Raw genomic sequence first — 21,507 nt, forward strand, 5'->3', positions numbered from 1 at the left:
ATCTAGGAGTTAAAATTTCATGGATTTGAATAGCTTGCTTTCTTCAGGACTGTTTATGACTTGAAGCAAGGTACTCTGTTGAGCAGTGGCAGAGTAGCTTATATCTGGCCCTTTTGCCATAAAGTCTTGGTGTTAAGGGAGTAGAAATCTGACTCCATGAAGACAAGCATACCTCAGTGGGGCCTTCTTCACCTCAGGGTACCACTTAGTACTCCTCGAAACCCTTAGAAATCAGGTTTGGTTAATTGTGCTTAAATTAAGTTTGAAACCATTGCTTATGATTTTCGTGATCATTAAAATCAACTTCTCAAAATATGAATATCCTAGACTAATGAATATTCTAGGTTTTTGTTGTTGTTCTGCTTAGCTCAAGTCAGAGATCACTTGAAATTTTATATCACTGATGATATGCTTTGACTAACTGGTGGCTTCCTACTGGATTTTAAATGGCCTGAAGTAGACACACAGGTCTGGGCGGAGCTCATCAGGCTATTTGCAAATATGCAAGCCTACGCATAAATGGTCCCTCTTCTGGAATTTGCCAACTTGAGACCAATGAGACCTACGTGTCAGAGAGAGCACATGGATACTTATGAACACAGCAGGTGAACACCATTGATGGACAAAAGGGGACCAGCTGAGACTTAAGACTTCTCTCCACAGAGGTCATCCATCAGCTCAGGTGGCCTCTGATGAATATGAGCCCCAGAACATGATGAAGCTGTTGTTACAGTGAGAGTAATATCAGTGCTTGATGGTTTTAGATTACGGTGAGTATTAGATGAGAATATGGTGATGGTTTCTTTAAATAAATCAGTTAACAGCAGTCCCTCTTCTGCTTTAAAAGAAAAGATATGGTGCGCCTGGGTGGCTCAGTTGGTTAAGCATTTGACTTCAGCTCAGGTCATGATCTCGCGGGTTGTGAGTTTGAGCCCTGTATTGGGCCCTCTGCTAACGGCTCAGAGCCTAGAGCCTACCTTGGACTCTGTGTCTCCCTCTTTCTCTGCCCCTCGCCCACTCACTCTGTCTCTCTCTCAAAAATAAACAAACATTTGAAAGAAATTAAAAAAAAAGATGAGAAAAACTTAGTTCATACTGGCCAATTCTGATATGTATTCTGATACATATTCCCATTCATAATATATAATCTTTGTTTTTATTAATTATATTGGTACAGAAGTACCTTTTGTCAAGGATACTGTGATTGGACAGAAGAGCATTAGTTAGTGTGAGAAACAAGTATGTTAGTATCTTGCTCTGTGTAACAAAATCCTCAGAGCCTACTTTAAAATTAAATACCTTAAAATTTGCTTATTTTTTTTTAAACCAAAGATACTCAACTTTAAGCATTACTTAAAAACTGTTTTTAATTAGTGGATAATGTTACATGTTGAATGTCTGTCTTAGATGCATTTTTTTACCTCATAGCTTCTCAGAGAATACCACCCTGTTAAAGTTTATTCATACCCAATTATGTTCATTCCATGGGGCTGAGCGCCCCCCCCCCCAGAAAATCTCATGCATGACAACCAGAAAATTTTCCTCCTGCATCATACTAACACACAGTTTGAAAATAAAAAGAGACTCTTCCCTCTCATTTTATTTCATCTATACTGAGACATATGGAAGAGAAATTAACGAAACATTTGGGAGTAACTGGTAGTTAAGAATATTTGGTATATAGTACCATCTGGGGGTAAAGGTAGGGGTTTGCCAACATATCAAAACACTAATGAAAATCTGTAACTTGCATTCATCAAGAAAATGTCATGCTAAACTCGTTTTATTCCTTTTTCTCCTGAGTTACTAGCTGGTGTGGGAATGCCATGATATAGATAAATTTCTGCAATTGAGTTTCTTGCCATGTCTTGTGGGAAATTCAGAGGCATGTAAACTGGGTAACAGAAGAGCTGGCTGAAGTTGTGGTTAATTACAAAACAATACTCCATATGTGTGAATGAACAGATCGATACCAATGTAGACCTGTGGCTTTCAGCATGTTCTCTGTTGTGGCTCACATGGAGGGTGACGGGTCCTGTCTTAGACCCGTGTACATGCTTGTGTGCAGTTACGCATAGTCCAGCAGACTGGCCGCAAGTCCAGCCTATCTGTCCCACTCAAGAACACACACCTGGAGATGAGTTAGTGCAAGATATGAGAATAAATTTACCACTCTGATTTGGAAAATAAAAGGCTTGCAGATTTCCATACCTTGGACATTGTCGGTAACAAATTATTTGTCATGCTGTTAAGATACCAGCTGTGATGCTATTACAAAATACTTGGCTCTTTGTCTCTTGATCTCATGCTGTTCAACATTTTAAACACCAATTTTAAAAAATACTAAAAAATGTGCTTCAAATCTTCTAAGGAACTGCATGGCTTGAGAGCTTGTAACAGCACCAAAGCTGAAAGCAGCCTGGAGAAGGAAGGCATCATTTAACACTGGAATTGGCTATCAGTGCCAGAAAACCTATAGATGAGGGAAACTTTAAACCAGTGTTTAAAAGTTCATTTTTAAGAATGTACTTTTGATAACTCTAAAGAATCGTTTTCCTGTAAGTCTTGCTCCAAATGGACTTTTCTTATAAACAGAAATGTCAACACAATTACTATTTAGGTAAATATTTTTAAAAAATTATTTCTTATTTTAATCAAATATAGGTTCAAGTATGGAAGGTTTGATTTCACCTCTGGAATGGTCTTTTGAGGACAGGGACAGTATCTTGTTTATTTCTCTGTTGTCAAATCCTAGCATGTCTGCAACACATACTACTAAAGTGTGGTAAATTAAACCATAGTTAACCAAATCTGAAAGATGAGTCTTGAATGGGGCAACAGAATTTACTTTCCACCAAGACAAACATGGCAAATTAGAGGGACAGCACCCTAGAAAGCTAACCCTAGGACAATTGTTCCCAACTCTTGACTGCTCATTACAGTCACATAGGTTGCCAGAGAAAATACACAAGGTACAAGTTAAAATAGAATTTCAGATAAATAATGATTTTTTCTAGTATAAGAATATTGTATGGGTCATACTTACACTAAAAAAAGTGTTTTTTTTTTATCTGAAATTTAAATTTAACTGGGCACCTATGTTTTCATTTGCTAAATCGGACAACTGTAAGCCTTTAGAAAATACCAAAGTGTGGGCCTCCCTCCAGAGTTTTGGATACAATTAGTCTGGCATGAAAAACCAGTATTGCTATTTTTCAAAGACTCTCCAGGTAATTCTATTATGCAGCTAGGATAGAGGGTCACTGCCCTATAATATGTGTTTCAGTTTTGAACCTTGTTCCCATGACTTACAAGTGTATAATTTACCTCTGTTTCAAGTGGGCTGTGGATCCATAGGCTTGGGGTAAAGTAAGAACTGCTAGGCTGCCTGGACCTCTCTGCTATTCCTTAGGGCAGCTTTTATTTTAGATGTCAAATATACCAGTAGATGAAAAGACTGGTAAGAGTGTTATGATGGCCAAAGTGGGAAAAAATGTCACACAGATATCAGTTTCTGATTATGCATAAATAATAAGTACGGTTAATGGGAGTAGGTCTAAGCTGAAGAAACCAAAGGATCTTTCTTCTAAGAGAACAGGAACCATCAGAAACCTAATAGGTACATGGCTTACCAAGAGATATTAAAGTTTTAAGATATTTTTAAAAGTGCCATATGAGAGTTGCTCATTTAGAAAGAAACCAGATAGTGTTTTCAAGGTTATGTGCTATGCAGGAAAATATACAGAGGTGTAGAAGCCAGAAGGTGAACCCAGGCCTTCCTATAATATAAAGACTGCAGCGCTGAGGGAACCATGTGGGGAGGAAATCAGAACTTGTGGTTATGAGTTGGAGTACAAAGTAACAAGCCAAAAGATTAAGTGGACTGGAACATATAGTCCTGGGCATAAACAAAACAACAACCCCTGTGAGGAGCTGAGAGCTGCCAGAATCCCTAAGTGGGTGAGGAGTAGCCAATTTACCCCTGAGCTCCCTAAGGCTAATGAGACTAATGGCTTAAGTCAAAGCAAGGATACTTTTTGAGATTGGATAATTGCTTTTGTTGTGTTAGCAGAGGAAATGGAAGGGTGAGCCATGATTTTTTTTTTCCCCATAGCCAAAATTTATGACAATGAAGCCTACATTATATGGCAAGTTTTTGAAGTTAAATGATAAGTAGAAGTCAACTCTTTCATATTGTCTGAAAAATGATCCATAAAATCATTGAAGGAGAATGTAGCAAAATATAATGCTTAAAGGCAAATTTTTAAAAATGGAGTTTTCATTCAGCAATAACAATTGTAAGCATACACTTTTATTATTTCTAAGCACAAGTATGTTTATATATTCACTGTCAACTTTTTCAGGTTCTAGTTTGGAGCTGGTGTTGTTTGATTAGAACTTGAACTTAGGAAGGGAACTTATTCTAACTTTGTTAATTATAAAAATAAAACATTATTTAGATATTAGGGTAGGATTAATTCTATCACAATTCCTATTTTTAAGTTTTAATAAAGATATTAGATCATCTAGGGGGAAAGGCTATGTATACTCTGCAGACATTAATTTGGTTAAATCACTATTGATGGAAACAATATTTAATAAAAATATGGATGATTATGAACTGTATATGAATGGTATGCTATTTAATTAAAATTATTTCATTATTATATAATAAACTAGTCTTAGTTATTTAACCACTTGAAAAAAATACACATTTTAGGATTTTGAATTGAGGATTTTTTGCAGGTGAGTCTCCATTTTATAGAATGTAGATTTTCATAGAGTTGTAACTCTCCTCTGGTTAATTCTCTTTAAAATTCAAAGGAAAAACTGAATCTGACTGACATTTATTGTAACAACTTTTAGTAGAGAAAATTTTGAGGTGATTCTATAAGTAAAATTCATAAAACGTACTTAATGCTATTATAACATCTACCTGGAACTTACTTATTTTTAAATAACACTACTTCTCTGTTAGATAGGAGAAATTGGTGCCAATATGAGTAATTTTGTGGGAGTGAACAGAAAATGAACAACAGCAAAGTAATAGCATGTGAAGAACTTTTCATGTTCAGAGTTGACCGATTTTGCTGGTACATTATATATTTGTGTAAATGTATTCCACCAGTAATGAGGTCAGTTTGAAAACTATATTGCTTGTAACTGAACTAAATCAAAATGAAAATTTTTATAGTGATTGTTAAGTGCCAAATTGAACTGATCTCATTAAATGTGAAATTCAAGTATATTTAGACTATTGCCTAAATTTTAATACATGAACATAATGAGATATGATCAGAATAGTTGGAAAAAGTTACTTCTATTTTTTTTTTCTCTTAGCAGTTTCTCATTTCACAGTTTAGATTTATTTTCTGGAATCTGATTAAATAGCTGGGCGCATGAATATGAAGTATGCAGTACCTTTCAATAAATGGGGGAAGAGCACACATGTATTGGTCTATGTTGTCTCACACAAGTATTTTCCTAGTGATAATTACTTAAGGTTGTTACATTTGAGTGTAAGTCAGTGTTCACAAAGAAGAAAAAGTTCATTACGCCCTTGGAGAGAGGTGCAGCTGCATGTAGTAAACACAGATGGAGCACACTTTTATATGAGGTTCCTAACTGAAAACAGACTTTAATCCTGTTCTTGGAATACCCACACTTGAACTTTCCAACACTGATTATGCATTTCTGCCATAGAGACCAGCTGTCACCTCATCATAGGCATTTATTTATTTATTGTTATCTGGGTGTAGTCTAGCCTACAGTCTCCAGGAAGGCAGAAGAGCAAGTCTGCAATTGTTTTTTGCTTCCTATGGAAATATATGGTGTGCATGATAGTGCTCACCTCTCCCCTCACACAGAATTCCAAGAGGGACTCTTCACAAGCCAAGGAAAGTAAAGAATGGCCGCTCCCTATTCTCAGGGGATGTCTAGTCTAAGGCTGAAGAGTTTTCTTAATCCCATCCATCATTATGTCTTATTTGACAGGGATTTTTTTCCTCCAGACAAAAGTAGTCACTTTAAAACTTACTTGACCTAACTATGTACTTCTCATGATAGCAGTCTAATAAGAAAACATAGATTAATGCTTATGCCAATACCTAACATAATCTATAGTTGCCTACTACTTTTAAACATCATAGAAAACTGGTATGCAACAACAAATGAAATGCTGAGACTATGTGTACATTCAAAAAATTTATTGGTGGTGGTAGATTTTTAATGAGAGAAAATAAAGACTGAGACTGTGTGCCACAATGTCCTTTTACATTTAAAAACATTTTTTTTAAGGTTTATTCATTTTTGAAAGACAGAGCATGAGTGGGGGAAGGGAAGAGAGAGGGAGACACAGAATCCAAAGCAGGCTCCAGGCTCGAACTGTCAGCACAGAACCCATCACAAGGTTTGAACTCATGAACCATGAGATCATGACCTGGGCCGAAGTCGGACGCTTAACTGACTGAGCCACTCAGGGGTTCCCCCCTCCCCCGCCCAATTTTTCTTAATGTTTATTTTGGAGAGAGAGAGAGAGAGCGAGAGACAGAGCACGAGTTGGGGAGGGGCAGAGAGGGCAGAAGATGCAGAATCTGAAGCAGGTTCCAGGCTCCCAGCTGCCAGCACAGAGCCTGACACAGGGTTTGAACTCACGAACTGCGAGATCATGAACAGAGCCAAAGTCAGACTCGCTTAGCCAACTGAGCCACCTCTACATTTTTAAGGATGAACGTGTTGTGGAAAAAATCACCAGTAATATCAACAACTTTTCCTTTTAGCAGAAACATTTTAACGTTATTAAAATCTCCTATAATTAGGTGAAATTGGGTAGAATCTCATTTCTCATCTCTAGTTGAGCTGACTGGGCTACATGCTGTCAATCTTTTAAAAGGGAAAGGTAAAGGATTCAGCCAGCAAAATCTAGTTTATTTGGGAAAAGCAGAAGAATTGCAATTCAGGACAAGCAAACTGTGGCAAACCATAGACAAGTCCAGAGAACAAAGGAGAAAAGTGTCTCTTCATAGAGGAAAGGAGGAAGTTAGGAAGGGGTTGTTTTGAACAAAAGTTCATTGGAGAAAGATGAGTTTAAAGTAGTGGCAACTTTTCATTGGTTGCAGGCAATTGAAGTGGTGGCCCTTCATTGGCTGGAGGTGAGGGCAGCTTGCTATTGCTAGTGGAGAGGAAGTCTTCATCTTGCTGGATTTTGCAAGCTGTGACAAGTGCCATGAGCATGAGAACTACCCCCTTACAGGCTTCCTGGCTCCAATTTTGAGTTAGGTTTTCCTTAACACATTTTCATATTTCCCCCTTTTGATAAAGATCTTTCTCTGGATCATCTATTCCTTATTGGAATCGTTTTTGTCCCTTGGTGCCAGGAAGGACCTTTTCCAGATGTCACATCCCATGCTGGAAGGAAAGTACATAGACTGGAAGACACTGAGGCCATATTTTGAAAACAAGCAAGGGTGGGGAGGGAGAGCTTTCTGGCATTTCCCATCCAAGGTCTACATCTTATCAAAGTTGTAAGTGTTGGGGATCATCTGGAAGCACTGAGTCAGCATCACCGTATTGGGTTCTTTGTTACTACAAAGGTTCAACAGGCAACAGGTACAAAGCTTTAACAATGTTTATACAAAATAAAATGAAGAGCAGAATAGTGACCCCAGCTTGTATTATAGTCCTAAACCAGAAGCCCAAGCCAGCTAAAGAGATCAAAGTACCATAGATCATCAGGTGGAATTTTTTGTGGCCAATGTGCTTGTTCCTCTAATATTATGTAATTGAAGGAATTTATCCATGTGCAACAGGCCATGTTTGTTATCACACAAATGCCTCCCTGTTCAGCAAGTAGGTAATCAAGTGCTATGCAATTGTTTAAAACTACTTTGACTTATGAGCTAAGTGATCATTGTTGGCCCGTTATTGCCATAGTGGTAGAATAAGTAAGTTTTCCCAATTCCAGAAAGAGATTTCTAATTATTTGTTCATTGGCGTGAACATGCACAGAAGGGATAAGTGCCCTTCCAAAGGAGGCAAATACAGAGTCATGTATATGTCCTATGAATTCCCATTTGAGGTGGTGATAAAAGCTTAATGGAAAAGACCAATGGAGGACCATGGGAGGCTTCCAATTTATTGTGGATGGCCACAGGAACAGTTAGAATAAAATCTTCCAGTACATTCACAGGCCCATTTAGAGGCCAATTCACCACACGCAATGATTAAACCAGGTGGTGCACATAAAATTCCTATTGGGGGCTGATTACTAATAGTGCCATTACTTGGAATTACTTGATTGGTTCTTCCAAGTCAAGGGTCAGTGGTGTTTGGGGAATAATTAAGGAGAAACCGTTCTGTTATGTGGACTTTATTCTTGATGGCTGTACAGAGGGAAGTTCTTTTGCTACTGCACACAGACCTGAGGTATTAGGGAGAATGGGAAACTGTATGGGTGGAATAGGTACAGTTAGTTGCATTGGGAGTTATAATGGGGAGAGGTCAAAGCAAGGCATAGGAGAACGTGGTTGTTGAGGTTTGACTCAGTAAGAAACACCTGGAGGGGTGCAGGTATTATTAGAGGTCACATTGGGAATGAAGGAAAAGTTTGCTATGGGGAAGACTAAAGGATCATATCTGTCATGGCCAGATTAGGGTTTTCCGAACAATCAGAAAAGTTTCCTCCTTCTGCGATGGATTGGGAAATGAAAGCAAGGGAAATGTCTTTCCAGGACAGAGAAAGAGAAAACAAGGTGAGAAAAAGCAGAAAGGAGAACAGGTCTGATCCTGTCATCTTGGGAAAGCTGTCTGCTTAAGTTCCTGGAAATCTTTAATTTGAGGTCACCAGTTGGTGTGTAGTTCTAGTCAGGGGCTTTCTGTAGATGAAGAACATTGATCCAAGAGTCAACTCCTTGCAGTTTGGTGGCATGAGGATTGGTTAGTAACACTTGGTAAGGGCCTTTCCAGTGTGCTTGAAAAGAGGTTTTTTGAGATGTCTCTTCCTATAAGCAAAATTCCTAGGTTGCAGAGTGTGGTGTTTGATGTCTTTGTCTCCTGGGAGTGCGCTGTGAAAAGATTGCCCTACTAGAGTATGATTATTTTTAAGGGATGTAATTAGAGCTTTGCAACAGTAACATATGTCTCCTCTATTACGTGCAGATCAGAAAAGGGAGAAGCTAGATGCATCAGGAACCCAGTATTTGTCTCAAAGGGTGAGAGTTTATGAGTTAAAGGGAGTGGATCTGAGATTTAGAAGGCCCAATGGCAATACTTTTGGCCAAGGTATTTGGAGAAGTTTCTCTTCTTATCATACTAACAACCATTTGATTGCCAATCTTGTTTTACTGTTGGGTGTCTCTAGTCAGTTTCTCCAGATTATCCTCTGGACGTGAGTTCCTTTGCACCATGACAGAGATTTGACTTCTAGAGCCTTTGAGGATTGCATTTTTAAGTGGAAATGTCAGTGAGATGTTTTCCTTTAGCTTCCAGAAAGTCAAGTTTATAATGCTCCAGGATTTTAATAATAGCCGAAGCAGCAGGTAAGAGTATGACATCCAGTAATTCCTGAATGTAAGGGCTGCTTTTAATTTTATCTTCACTGGAAGTAAAGAAGCCACATTGTTTCCATAACATTCCAAAATTGGGAGCCACTCCAAAGGCATATATACTGTTGGTGTAAATGCTGGCAGTTTTGCCTTTGGCTGGAACATAGACCCATGTGTGTGATTGTAGTTCCTTGTTAGGATGAAGTAGCCAAAGGCAAGGGTGCTGCTTCAGTTACTTCAGAAGGAGTTGATGTTGCATACCCAACACAGTATTTGCCATTTTCCATTTTCATCTTTTAACTAAGAACCATCAGTGAACAATGAAAAGTCAACCGTTATCCAAAGAAGTTTCCTGTAAGTCATCATGTGGGCAAGAAGGTGATCTGTCAGTATTAAGCAGTTATGGGTGGTTTAATTGGTAGAGGAGGTGAGAAGAGTGTCAGGGTTAAGGTTATTACAACAAGCAAAAGTAACATAAGGGGCGGTACACAGTAGAATTTCATAGGAGGTGAGATAGCCTATAGAAAGAAACTGAGTGTGACGAAAGGTAAGGAGAGCTTTCACAGCAAAGGGGATGCAAAGACTGTTTTCTCAGTGGCCTTCACAAAAAAAGACAGTAAGTAGCAGGTGAAGCTGGGAGGCATGGGGAGGGCATATGCCCAGGCTTCAGGCATTCCTTTCTTTTTTGTATGCAAAAAGGAAGAAAGGGAGCTGATAATTTGGATGTTCAAGAGCAAGGGGCTTTATTAAACTTTCTTTTGACATTGGAAAGTTATGTCATCTGGATCTTCCTAGATGATAGGGTCAGGTGTATAAAGGTTGGGCCATAAGGAGAAGTTTGGGATACAGTTGCAATAATAATCTGTCAATTCAAGAAAACCTCACAGTTGACATTTGGTTTGAGGCTTTGGGAAGTTCAGGATGCCATGAAAATTGTCTGGATCCAAATGAAGTCCTTTTTCTGAGATTAGATGTCCTAAATATTGAACTTGAGTTTGAAAAAATTGTAATGTCTCCTTAGAGATGGTGTATCCCTTTTTGGCTAGGAGTTTTAGCACATAGATGCTATCTTCTTGTGAGGAGGCTTGGAAAGAGAAGCAGAGAAGTCATCCACATATTGTATTAAAGTGGAGCCTCCAGGGAACTTGATATCAGCCTTTAATGTTTGTGAGAAATAAGGACTTTCCATGAAACCCTGGCATTACTGCTCAGTAGCTTTGCTATCCTTCCCAAGTAAAAGCAAGAAGATATTGACTAGCTTTATCTACTGCAACACTAAAGAAAGCACTACATAAATCAGTCATGAAAAAAAAATTGCTCTCAGTAGGGTTGGGGGTTAATAAAGTGTGAGAGTTGGGGACAATAGAATGGTGAGGGATTATAATAATGTTTATAGCTTGGAAGCCCTGGACAAGCCTCTATCTATGGCCCTTTGGTTTCTTCACAGGTAAAATACAAGTGTTGCAGGGATAGGTACAGGGGATAATGGGGCTCTGACCCTTATGGTCTTTTATTATTGCTTAATGTCTTGAGAGGCCTCTTTATTAATAAATTATGGGGAGAGCTTTTGAGGGATCTATTTGGATCTTAGTAGGAGGTACACTGGATTCTGTCAATATCAGCTGAGGATTTACCCATAAGGAGGGTGGTAGCTCATCCAAAGGGGACAAATGGTTACTGTTCTTGGAATTAGTTCTAAGGGCCATCAGGGTCAGAGCAAATAAAAGATACTGAGGGTCATGGGTTGGCTATTTTGGTTGCTGCTCTGAAATTCTAGAACTATTTCTCCTTTTCAGGAGAAAGAACTTCTAGCATGATATATTTTTTAAAAAATCTTGGCCCAAATAAATCAATATGGTGGAGGAACTAAGGAGGAAAGGTGGTATATCTTTGAGGGTCTAAGCAGAAGGAACCTGTTGAGGTTTATTGGAGACCTTCACTATTTGAACTGTTTTAGTACTCTGAGGTAGGGGCTGTTTAATGGTGGTGAGGTTGTGAATCACTGAATTTTACTTCTGAAGCCAATATTGCCCTGTATATTAACTAACTAAAATATAAATAAAAATAAATAAAAGAACATGAAAAAACTAATGGTAGTGAGGTTGAACATCTAAAGTGTAGCTCCAATATCAGGACAGAGATTCATTTCCAGTTTGGAGAGTGGTTTTTCCAAGTTCATTGTAAATACAGAGAACACAGGAGGAGTGTCCTTTTATAGAGAGGAGAAAGTTTAGAAGTGGAGGTGGCCTCTTATTGGCTGCAGGTGAGGGCAGTTGCCAGGTTGAGAGGAAATCTTCCTTCTTCCTGCTGGACTATGTAAGCTGCAATGAGTAGGGTGTGTGTGACAGCTCTCCCTTCATGACTTCCTGTCTCTGATTGTGAGTTAGGTATCCGTAACACATACCACAATGCTCTTTAAGGTCTCGCCAAATTCAAAATGGATTTTATGATTTAGTAAGTTTTCTATTTTGTTGTCTTATTTGGAACACTTAGAATATTGTCTTTTTTTTGTGTGTGTGGTGAATTGTGTGACTGGGAATATGAAACAGTTATGTATCTAACCCACTGGATTGTGAGGCAAACTCGTTCCATTAATTTCTTTCTAAAATATAATTTAAATCTGTGATGTAAAATCTAAGGTGGTCTTTCAGATTCCTTTCCGTCCTGCCATTAGCCATCATGGCTAATAAATAACTGATTTCCACAACAAAAAAAACCTGCCTTTTTTTTTTTTTTTTGCTTTGTTTTGCCTTTGTTTCTTGAAATAGCAATCTCTTGCCTTTGAGAATAAGAATATCGTTCTTATATGAATCAGCAAATGAAGGTCCCTATTTAAACACTACCAAAGCTGCCTGAGACCATGAATTTGAAAGGGAACTGGAGGGGCTTGTCTTACAAACCCATCCCCCACATCCCTTGTTACTACCTCGGAGCAGTGCTTAAGAAGACACAGTAGAACTGGGGCACTACTCCCATCACACTGCCTTCTCCTTGTTAGTAAGGCAAATTGGAAAGTTTGTTGATAAAATCCCCAAGAGAACTCCTTCCATGTTGACCATGACTACTGTGGTTGAAGCAAAGCCCTCACCTGCTTTGGGAGAGAATTGGAGAATTGGAGACCTAAATAAACAGCGCAAACCAAACAAACACACATTACTTCTTTTTCCATGATCTGCCATAAAGACACTGGCTATTACTAAATCATCATCACAACAGAAAATAGATGCTGAGAGTGAAGCTACTTGGAAAAGCACCTGAGAAGCAGTCTCTTGCCAGCATGTGAAGCTTCAGAGTGTGCTCTTTAACTGTGCCAAGCTTTGTTCTTGATTCTGTGGCATCATAGAGCTTTAGAGCTAAAGGAACATTAGAGTAATGGATGTGATGTATAATTAGACCCTCTACTTAATCACCATTAGAAATATTGTGAAGGCTTCAGTTGTAAAATGCAAAGGCATTTATTTAACACCTATTTTAATGTTGAGTTAGGTGATATACAAAGAAGTTCAATCAGACATGTCAAAGGAAATAGCTACTGCTTACTCTTGTCTTGTGGCAAAATTAAGTTCCATAATCATAATGAAGTAAAATGTGGCAATAACAATATCTAACCTTTTTTCATTTCTAGCATCAAAAGTATTCATTAAGTGTCTCCTGGGGGCACTTGGCTGGCTCAGTCAGTACAGCATACCATTCTTGATCTCAGGGTTGTTAAGTTCGAGCCCCACGTTGCTTGTAGAGATTACTTAAAAATAATAAAATCTGTTTTTAAAAAAAGTATTCAAGTGTCTCTGTGTGCTAATGTGTTAAAGCATATTTAAAAAGTTATAGTTGTAGTTTTATGAATAATGGATCTTAAATATATGCTTTAAGAAATGAATGTTTATAGTACATGTTCTGATTTTTATTAGCTATAAGATATTTATTGAGAAGGTAATCAAATGGTAAATTACCTCAATAACCTACACTGAGGGTGGAGTCTCAGATGTTACTGGTAAAACAAACCTTTAAAACTTTACTCAAAGGTCTAAGAAGACTCTAAGCTTTCTCCTAGAGGTTCAGGCCAACAAGTTTCTCTACATGAAACTGGGAACTTCTAGGTGCCACAGGAGCCTGAGGGTGAGACAACAAAGTCTGATACTGAGGAAGATATCATAAAGGGTGTGCTATAGCACCCCTTAAGGAAACATTTTATATAATTGGTTGAGATGCTCAGTAAATATTGCCCAGCATCAGCCCCTACCCCTACTTTCTAATCAACCAGTGTATCAATTAGTGTTTGCCATATGCTGAGTTAGATGCCAGAGATACCAAGATATCCAGGCAGAGTCAGGCTTGCAAACAAATAATGCCAACACAGTATGATAAATACCTGACGGATGCATGGTTAATAAAGGTGGAAGAAAGATAGACTCTTCTTTTGGTAGAAGGATGTGGGACCAGAGTGTTTCAAGGAAGAATTCACAAAGGGAAACTTCTTAAGGAAACTTCTTAAGGGGCTTGCATAACAAGTAAGAATTTCATACATTTCTGAAAGTATGAACCCTGGAGCACTTACAATAGAATGACATCCAAAGCTTATGAAAAATGGTCTTGGGCTCCAGCCCAGACCTATTGACTAAGAATCTCTGGGGCAGGAGATCTGTAAACTTCAGGACCACTGTCCCAAGGTCTAAGGTGGGCAAAGCTGTTGTTGGTAGAGGCTCCCCTACCTCCTTTTGACTCATCAGCCATTGCTTTATCCTTGAGTGTCAAGGCACATTTTCAATTCCTACTAATAATTAGCTTTCAGGGGTAGCACAGATAATTTTAAAAGTTTTTAATCCAATGTTAAAAATTACATGGCTATGCGTCTACTATTATGGTCAAGTGCTCTCATTTTATATTCATGTTCATTGGTGTAGAACTGAATTTCATACCTGGGAGTCCATGGTCACTTACCTTTCAGATCAGACTGCACTGGAATGGATGGATGGAGAACTGAAGTTCTCTGCCATGCCAAATATTGACCCTCAAGTTATTGCATGAGGGTCCTGAGGGTGGTTATGTCAGGAGTTGGGAGAGGGGGCTCCTGGAGGTTTCAGGACACCCACTATTTACCAACCAGTATGGAAGTATTTCCCTATTTTAATAACTGGTATGGTACCAGTGTGCCAGCTGAATATTCTCCTATATGTACATAATAAAACAAAAGAATGAGATAAAACATGAAGGGTTCAGTAAGGTGTTTATGTTCTGCATAAATTGAGGGTTTAAGATGGTATCAGAGGTTATGTACTATCTTTCTTTTGCAAGAACAGGGCTAAATAAAATTACTTCTGTTCCTTTTAAAGTTGATAGTCCCCTTTACAGCAACCAAGTTATTAGCACTTCTATTAATAATTCTTACTGTGTTCTTCTCATTTTGGAGCTGATCAGAATATATTCCTGATTCTCTAGAGTTTACCTTTGTACCTTAGTTCAGGTGGTTGTAACAAAATACTGCAGACTGTGTGACTTACACAACAATTTCTTTCTCACGGTTTTAGAGGCTACAAGTGTGAGATCAGGATGCCAGCATGGTCTCGTTCTGATGAGAACCCTCTCCCTGTCTTGCAGACAGCTGCATTCTTCCTGTATCCTCCCATGGCAGAGAGACAGAGGAAGGCCCTAGTCTCATCCTCTCCTTCTAAAGACACTGGTTTCATCATAGAGATTCTACCCTCATGACATCATGTATACCTAATTATTACCTAAAGGCCCCGCCTCCTAACACTATGCTACCGGAAGTTAGGGCTTCAATATATGAATTTAGGAGGGACACAAACAGCCCATAACAGAACCTTTACACCTTAATGCTGCTTTTCTGTGAGGCCTAAGTTTGGCAGAGACCCCAGAGGTTAGTGGAACATTCTAGACACATGATATCAAGCCTTGCATACTCTTCTGAGTCCCTGCCAGGACTCCTGGGTCAGTGTCAATATTCTGGACCTTCTTCAAAGCTGATATTCTTTTTTTAAAAATATTTTTTAATGTTTATTTTTGAGAGAGACAGCACAAGTGGGAGAGGGCAGAGTGTGAGGGGGACAGAGGATCTGAATCAGTGTTGACAGCAGAGAGCCTGAGGAGGGAATTGAACTCATGAACTGTGAGATCATGACCTGAGCTGAAGTTGGAGGCTTAACCGACTGAGCCACCCAGGCGCCCCAAAGCCCACTGATATTCTACACAGTCCTGGACTTCTGCTGGCCACTGCCCTCAAGACCAGCTGAGTGTTTGTTGGCTCCTTCCTGCTGTCTCCATGATCCTCCCTCGAGAGCTTAACAAAGTATGACATTGTCTTTTGGTGGATGGAGGCAAGATTCAAATACAAGCGGCCATGACGAATATTTTGTGAAATATTTCTTCCAAGTCATTAAGGATGCCACAAAGTCATTAAGGATGCTACCTGGGCCAATGCTTTTCAAATTTGAACGTGCATGGAAATCACCTGGGGAGTGGTGAAGCACAGGTTCTAATTGGATAAATGGAGGGAGGGGCTGAGCAGTTCCATTTCTGAAAAGCTCCCATGTTGCTGTTGTGCGTGGACCTACTTTGAGTGGGACAGACTAGACGAAATGTTTGGGGATAGTCATGGCTGCTTAGTTTATAGCTACTGAATTTGGATTACATATCCCAAATTCAGAGACTTTTTAAGAGCTTTGCAGCTTCTCATTGCTTTTCAGAGACAGCTTTTTAAAGCCACTTTGTAGCGTGCTTGCCAAATTTGCCGTGAGGGGCAAGATATGGAAAGGCAAACTACGAGGAGGTAAAATATTTTGCTCCGCGAATCTAAGTTCAGATCGCTGAACTTCCCTAACAACCCGCGGGACCACACATCACCTCACCTGAGGAGCACAGAGCTCCTGGGAGCCTCTGCCAGCAGACACACCTCCATGAGCCAGCCTGTGGCCAGAGGCTGCACAAAAACGTAGATTGCTTACTCAGAGCAGGAGACAGGAGATGGAGTGATAAAAGTGAACCTAAAATAAAAATTAAAAAGCACACTGAGAACACCATGTGAAATGAATGCTTGTAAAACTGTCTGCGGCAGGAAGAAATAGAAGAGTTTTATTAGGTGATGAAAAAACACTGTAAACTTCATGTGAAAACATTCCAAGGTTGAGTCTTGTGTAGTTTATATAAAAGAGGAAACTTGGTAAGACTCGTTTTAATCAAATGAATATCAAGGAGCTATAATCCCATTTATACCTGGATTTCAAATTGGTTATTCTCTTTCTGTGTGTCTCACATGTAGGTGCGCGCGCACGCACACACACACACACACACACACTGTTGCACTTTCTTAGGAACCTCGCTGCACAGTTTTTGAAATGCTCAGGTGCTTGCTTTTCTGGTGGCAGAATCCCAAGAAGGCAGAGGTATGCCACCATTTATGGTTTCAGATATGCTTTTGTGTAAAGTGGTATAAATAATTCTACACCCTGTGAAGTGGTGATTCTCCACTTAACCCAAGTCCTCTCCTCTTCTGCTCACCTCCGTTTTGGTGGAGGAATTAAATCACTTTCAATTACTAAACTCTGACCAGGAAGCAAGGCAGAGGATTTCAGGTGTGGTTGGAAATGCTGGCTTTTTTTTTTTTTTATTTGCTTGCCCTCCCTGGATGCCCCTGATATCACTTTTGGAGGGGAGGTTTTGTGGTCTCCGGGGCAGTCTACCTGAGGCTAATTTCCACACATGCGTCCCTGGGTGGTTGGCAAGGAAGAGGCAGTGGTTTGCTGGATAATCCGTGGGGGAGAGGATCAAAGACCATTGCTGGTGGGTGGGAGGATCTGGGAGTTAGAGGAACACCACATCTCCAGGGTTATTACTATCATTCAAAACTGTGGCACAGCAGCCTGGGTGGCAAGAAGGACTCAGGAGAAAAAAAAAATAACCCAGAGGGGAGCTGGGCTGGAGTACACAGAGGCAATGGCTCCCAACACCTGCAGAACGTTGGAGTCACTGGGGGGTGTGTCTGTGATTGTGGGGCTGGGGCAGGGGAGGATATTAAAAAACCCAAGTGTCCATCCCTACCCCCTCTATAGGGGCAGGACCCAGGCATCAAATATTTTCTTTTTTTTTTTTTAAATTTTTTTTTTCAACGTTTATTTATTTTTGGGACAGAGACAGAGCATGAACGGGGGAGGGGCAGAGAGAGAGAGAGGGAGACACAGAATCAGAAACAGGCTCCAGGCTCTGAGCCATCAGCCATCAGCCCAGAGCCTGATGCGGGGCTCGAACTCCCGGACCGCGAGATCGTGACCTGGTTGAAGTCGGACGCTTAACCGACTGCGCCACCCAGGCGCCCCGGCATCAAATATTTTCAAACACCTAATTCCCTCAAAGTTTTGACCTTGTAAGAGCAAAGGAGGGGTTGGGCCTGGAAGGTGGGGGATGGTATGTGTGGCCAGCCAAAGTCATGTTGGTAGTTTGGGAAAAATGAGCAGTTTTAAGTCAGAGGGCTCAGCATTTTCTGTCTGGGGAGGACAGAAAGTTGGCAATGAAAGGTAAATTTAAAAAAACGTGAGTCTATTTATAAGATGTTTTTGGTAAGCTTATCCATCAGGCATAAAATGAGGAAGAAGCACAATCTATTTGATCAAAGTGCTTAATGTGACTAAATATTTAGGTGAAGATTCTTAACTTGTTTGAACTGGTTCTTCAGAAATTGACAGAGGCAGGCTGAATAGAATGGAAGAGAGCGATTTTTTTTTTACTGATTTGTAGCTCCATCCATAGCCTGGCCGCTGAGATGGCGGGGCAAATATTAGGGGTCTGCCACTCCCTGACCTGCTGGTCTTTGTACACTTGTTCAGGACTGAACATAAGGCCCGCATGGTCTTGCCAGAACAAGGGGGTTATTGGAATAAGAAAACCTGAAAGTGTATTTAAATTAAGGGAAGTCTGTAGTCAATAAAGAATAACTTCATACAGTTCATTTGACCATTGCTATTCCCTATTCAGTCTTTTCCTGTTAGAGGAGACAGTTAAATGTGGTAGCACACTTTTTTTTTTTTTTTTTAATATAGTACTGCTCAACAGATCATAAAGTAAAATAACCTACGTATCTTCAACTGAAAAGATGGCCCAATTAGACTTTCCTGAATGAATCTTTAATTTCAGGCCCTTTTTTGGATATATATCTTCGAGGAATTTTATTTACTCGATTTCTGAATGAAGCACTGTCCATGTCAGTAGATACATCAGAAGACTTTAATTTTCCTGGCAGGGTTATTTTCTCAGGTGACTATTTGATTATCTCTGATGTTCTCAGTAGCACAGGGAGGTTCTGAGGCTGAGGTTAACACTTTCCCTTCCTGGATTCAGTCAATTGGATTCTGTCCTGCCTTATTCCATGCCAGTCCCTATGGACCATGAAACAGGTTATTGCTTTGTTAACATTCCTTTAATCAGTCAGGGACTTTAGGGAGTTTTCTCATTTAGTGCAAGAATTTGAGCATGCCCTGAGATGAAAAGAAATAGATTTTACAAATGAACTTTAAAATTATCTTCCATACTCAAGCAAGGATATGTAGTTTTGATATTGCCTATGAACGTTCCTTTGTATTTCTTTTTGTCTCTGTTTTTTTTCCTCTCCCTGATAATGAACCTGATCAAAGTTTAACAAAGTTGGGGTACCTGGGTGGCTCAGTCAGTTAAGCATCTGACTCTTGGTTTCAGCTCAGGTCTTGATCTCACTGTTTGTGAGTTCGAGACCCGCATAGGGCAGAGCCTGCTTGGGATTCTCTCTCTCCCTCTCTCTCTCTGCCCCTCCCTCTCTCTCTCTCTCTCTCTCTCTCTCTCTCTCTCTCTCTCTCAAAATAAATAAATAAACTTAAAAAAAGTTTAACAAAGTCATTATAAATTGTTAAAATTTTGTTTTTGTATTTCTAGGCATTAGGTTAAAATTACCAAAAAGTGTTCATCTCAGCATCTCCACAAGCAGTGAGATGAAAAACCCTCAGCTCAGGGTATGCAGTTAGTGTAGTCATGTGCCATTGTGATGTTAAGAAAACAGTTTTCCATGGCAACCGTAATCCCCAAATGCAGGGCTGTGGATATCACTCACCATCAGTTAAGTGATGCAAAAGGATATGAGCATCAGTGACAGGGATGCATTTCAGATGGTGCCTAGGGTAGTCAGGCTTTTCAGTGACGCAGCCTGATTAAAGAATGTTCTCAGACTGAGGGTACACTGGTCCTGCAGGCACTTCTTTCCTTTACTGCACATGGGTTCACCAAGCATATTCAGAATCTGACCCCCGTGTGGTGCTGGGGGAAAAAAGGTGAAGAGAAGGGTCCATGCCCCAGTAGGGGGACAGGCCTGTCAAGTGACATACAGTAACCTGGAAAATGATCACTGCATTGTGGACGTCCAGAGGAGGCTACAGCTATTTCGCCTTTCTGTTCTTTTAAAGTTAAATCCACTTTAAGATAGATTTTTTAAAAAGATCTTTTTATTTTTATTTTTTTAGTTTATTTATTTTGCAAGAGAGAGAGTGAGAGAACAAGTGGTGGGGGGCAGAGAGACAGAGAGAGAGGTAGAGAATCCCAAGCAGGGTCTGCACTGCCAGCACAGAACCTGATGTGGGGCTTGAACTCAGGAACCATGAGATCATGACCTGAGCCAGAATCAAGAGTGGGTCGCTTACCCAACTGAGCCACTCAGGTGCCCTGGATTTTTTTTTTTTAAGTAGGCTTCATGCCCAGTGCAGAGCCCCATATGGGGCTTGAACTCATGACCCTGAGATCAAGACCTGAGCTGAGGATCAAGAGTTGGATGCTTAACTGACTGAGCCACCAAGGCGCCCCTCAGAAAGCTTATTTGAAGTTGATTTTTATTGAATGGAAATGGAAGAAGAATGAGGCAAAGTTGTTCATGTGAACTAATTTTCCTTTTGGTTTCCCACAACTTTGAGGGGAGGGAGAGTTGTAGGGTACAACTGGGACAGGCTTGTGGTCCGAGGCGGGAGTGAAGGACCCTGCACCTGGGAGTGTACCCAGGTAGGTGGGCACATGCTTCTAGGTGGATGTTGCCTTCCTGCTCAGCTCTTGATTCTATGGCAGTCAGTGAAACTGCATGAAGACAAGAGTACAAAGTGCATACAATTGGTCAAAATTGTGAAAATGGTCATTAAGCAATGAATCTTGACCTCTAGAAAGTAGTTTGCAAGAAATGAACTGATCATTCTAGTTATGTACTTGTCCTTGTACCTGCTCATTAGAATAATTCTTCTCTAAAATGGGCAGAAAACATGAATAGACACTTCTCGAAAGAAGACATCTGGATGGCCAACAGGCACATGAAAAGATGCTCAATGTCGCTCCTTATCAGGGAAATACAAATCAAAACCAAACTCAGATATCACCTCACGCCAGTCAGAGTGGCCAAAATGAACAATGCTGGATCCTATAGATGCTGGATCCTATAGATGCTGGAGAGGATGTGGAGAAACGGGAACCCTCTTGCACTGTTGGTGGGAATGCAAATTGGTGCAGCCACTCTGGAAAACAGTGTGGAGTTCCTCAGAAAATTAAAAATAGACCTACCCTATGACCCAGCAATAGCACTGCTAAGAATTTACCCAAGGGATACAGGAATACTGATGCATAGGGGCACTTGTACCCCAAGGTTTATAGTAGCACTCTCAACAATAGCCAAATTATGGAAAGAGCCTAAATGTCCATCAACTGATGAATGGATAAAGAAATTGTGGTTTATATACACAATGGAGTACTATGTGGCAATGAGAAAGAATGAAATATAGCTCTTTGTAGCAACGTGGATGGAACTGGAGAGTGTGATGCTAAGTGAAATAAGCCATACAGAGAAAGACAGATACCATATGTTTTCACTCTTATGTGGATCCTGAGAAACTTAACAGAAACCCATGGGGGAGGGGAAGGAAAAAAAAAAGAGGTTAGAGTGGGAGAGAGCCAAAGCATA

At 40.0% G+C, this 21,507-nt stretch overlaps 1 protein-coding gene and 1 long non-coding RNA gene across 5 annotated transcripts in view; one reads left to right on the plus strand and one right to left on the minus strand.

Moving 5' to 3' along the window:
- The window catches only part of MYLK4 (myosin light chain kinase family member 4), an 86,688-nt gene that overhangs the window by 34,710 nt on the left and 30,471 nt on the right, over window positions 1–21,507 (plus strand). The window lies entirely within an intron of this gene.
- LOC147580813 (uncharacterized) lies at window positions 12,974–15,593 on the minus strand. Its single transcript, XR_015251122.1, has 2 exons — window positions 14,481–15,593; window positions 12,974–13,284 (listed from the first exon to the last, which is right to left on the minus strand). It is a non-coding gene; the product is annotated as an uncharacterized LOC147580813 (long non-coding RNA).

The sequence above is a fragment of the Puma concolor genome, chromosome B2 (assembly GCF_028749965.1).
Source record: "Puma concolor isolate L17-30 chromosome B2, mPumCon1.1.hap2, whole genome shotgun sequence".
Classification (NCBI taxonomy): domain Eukaryota; kingdom Metazoa; phylum Chordata; class Mammalia; order Carnivora; family Felidae; genus Puma; species Puma concolor.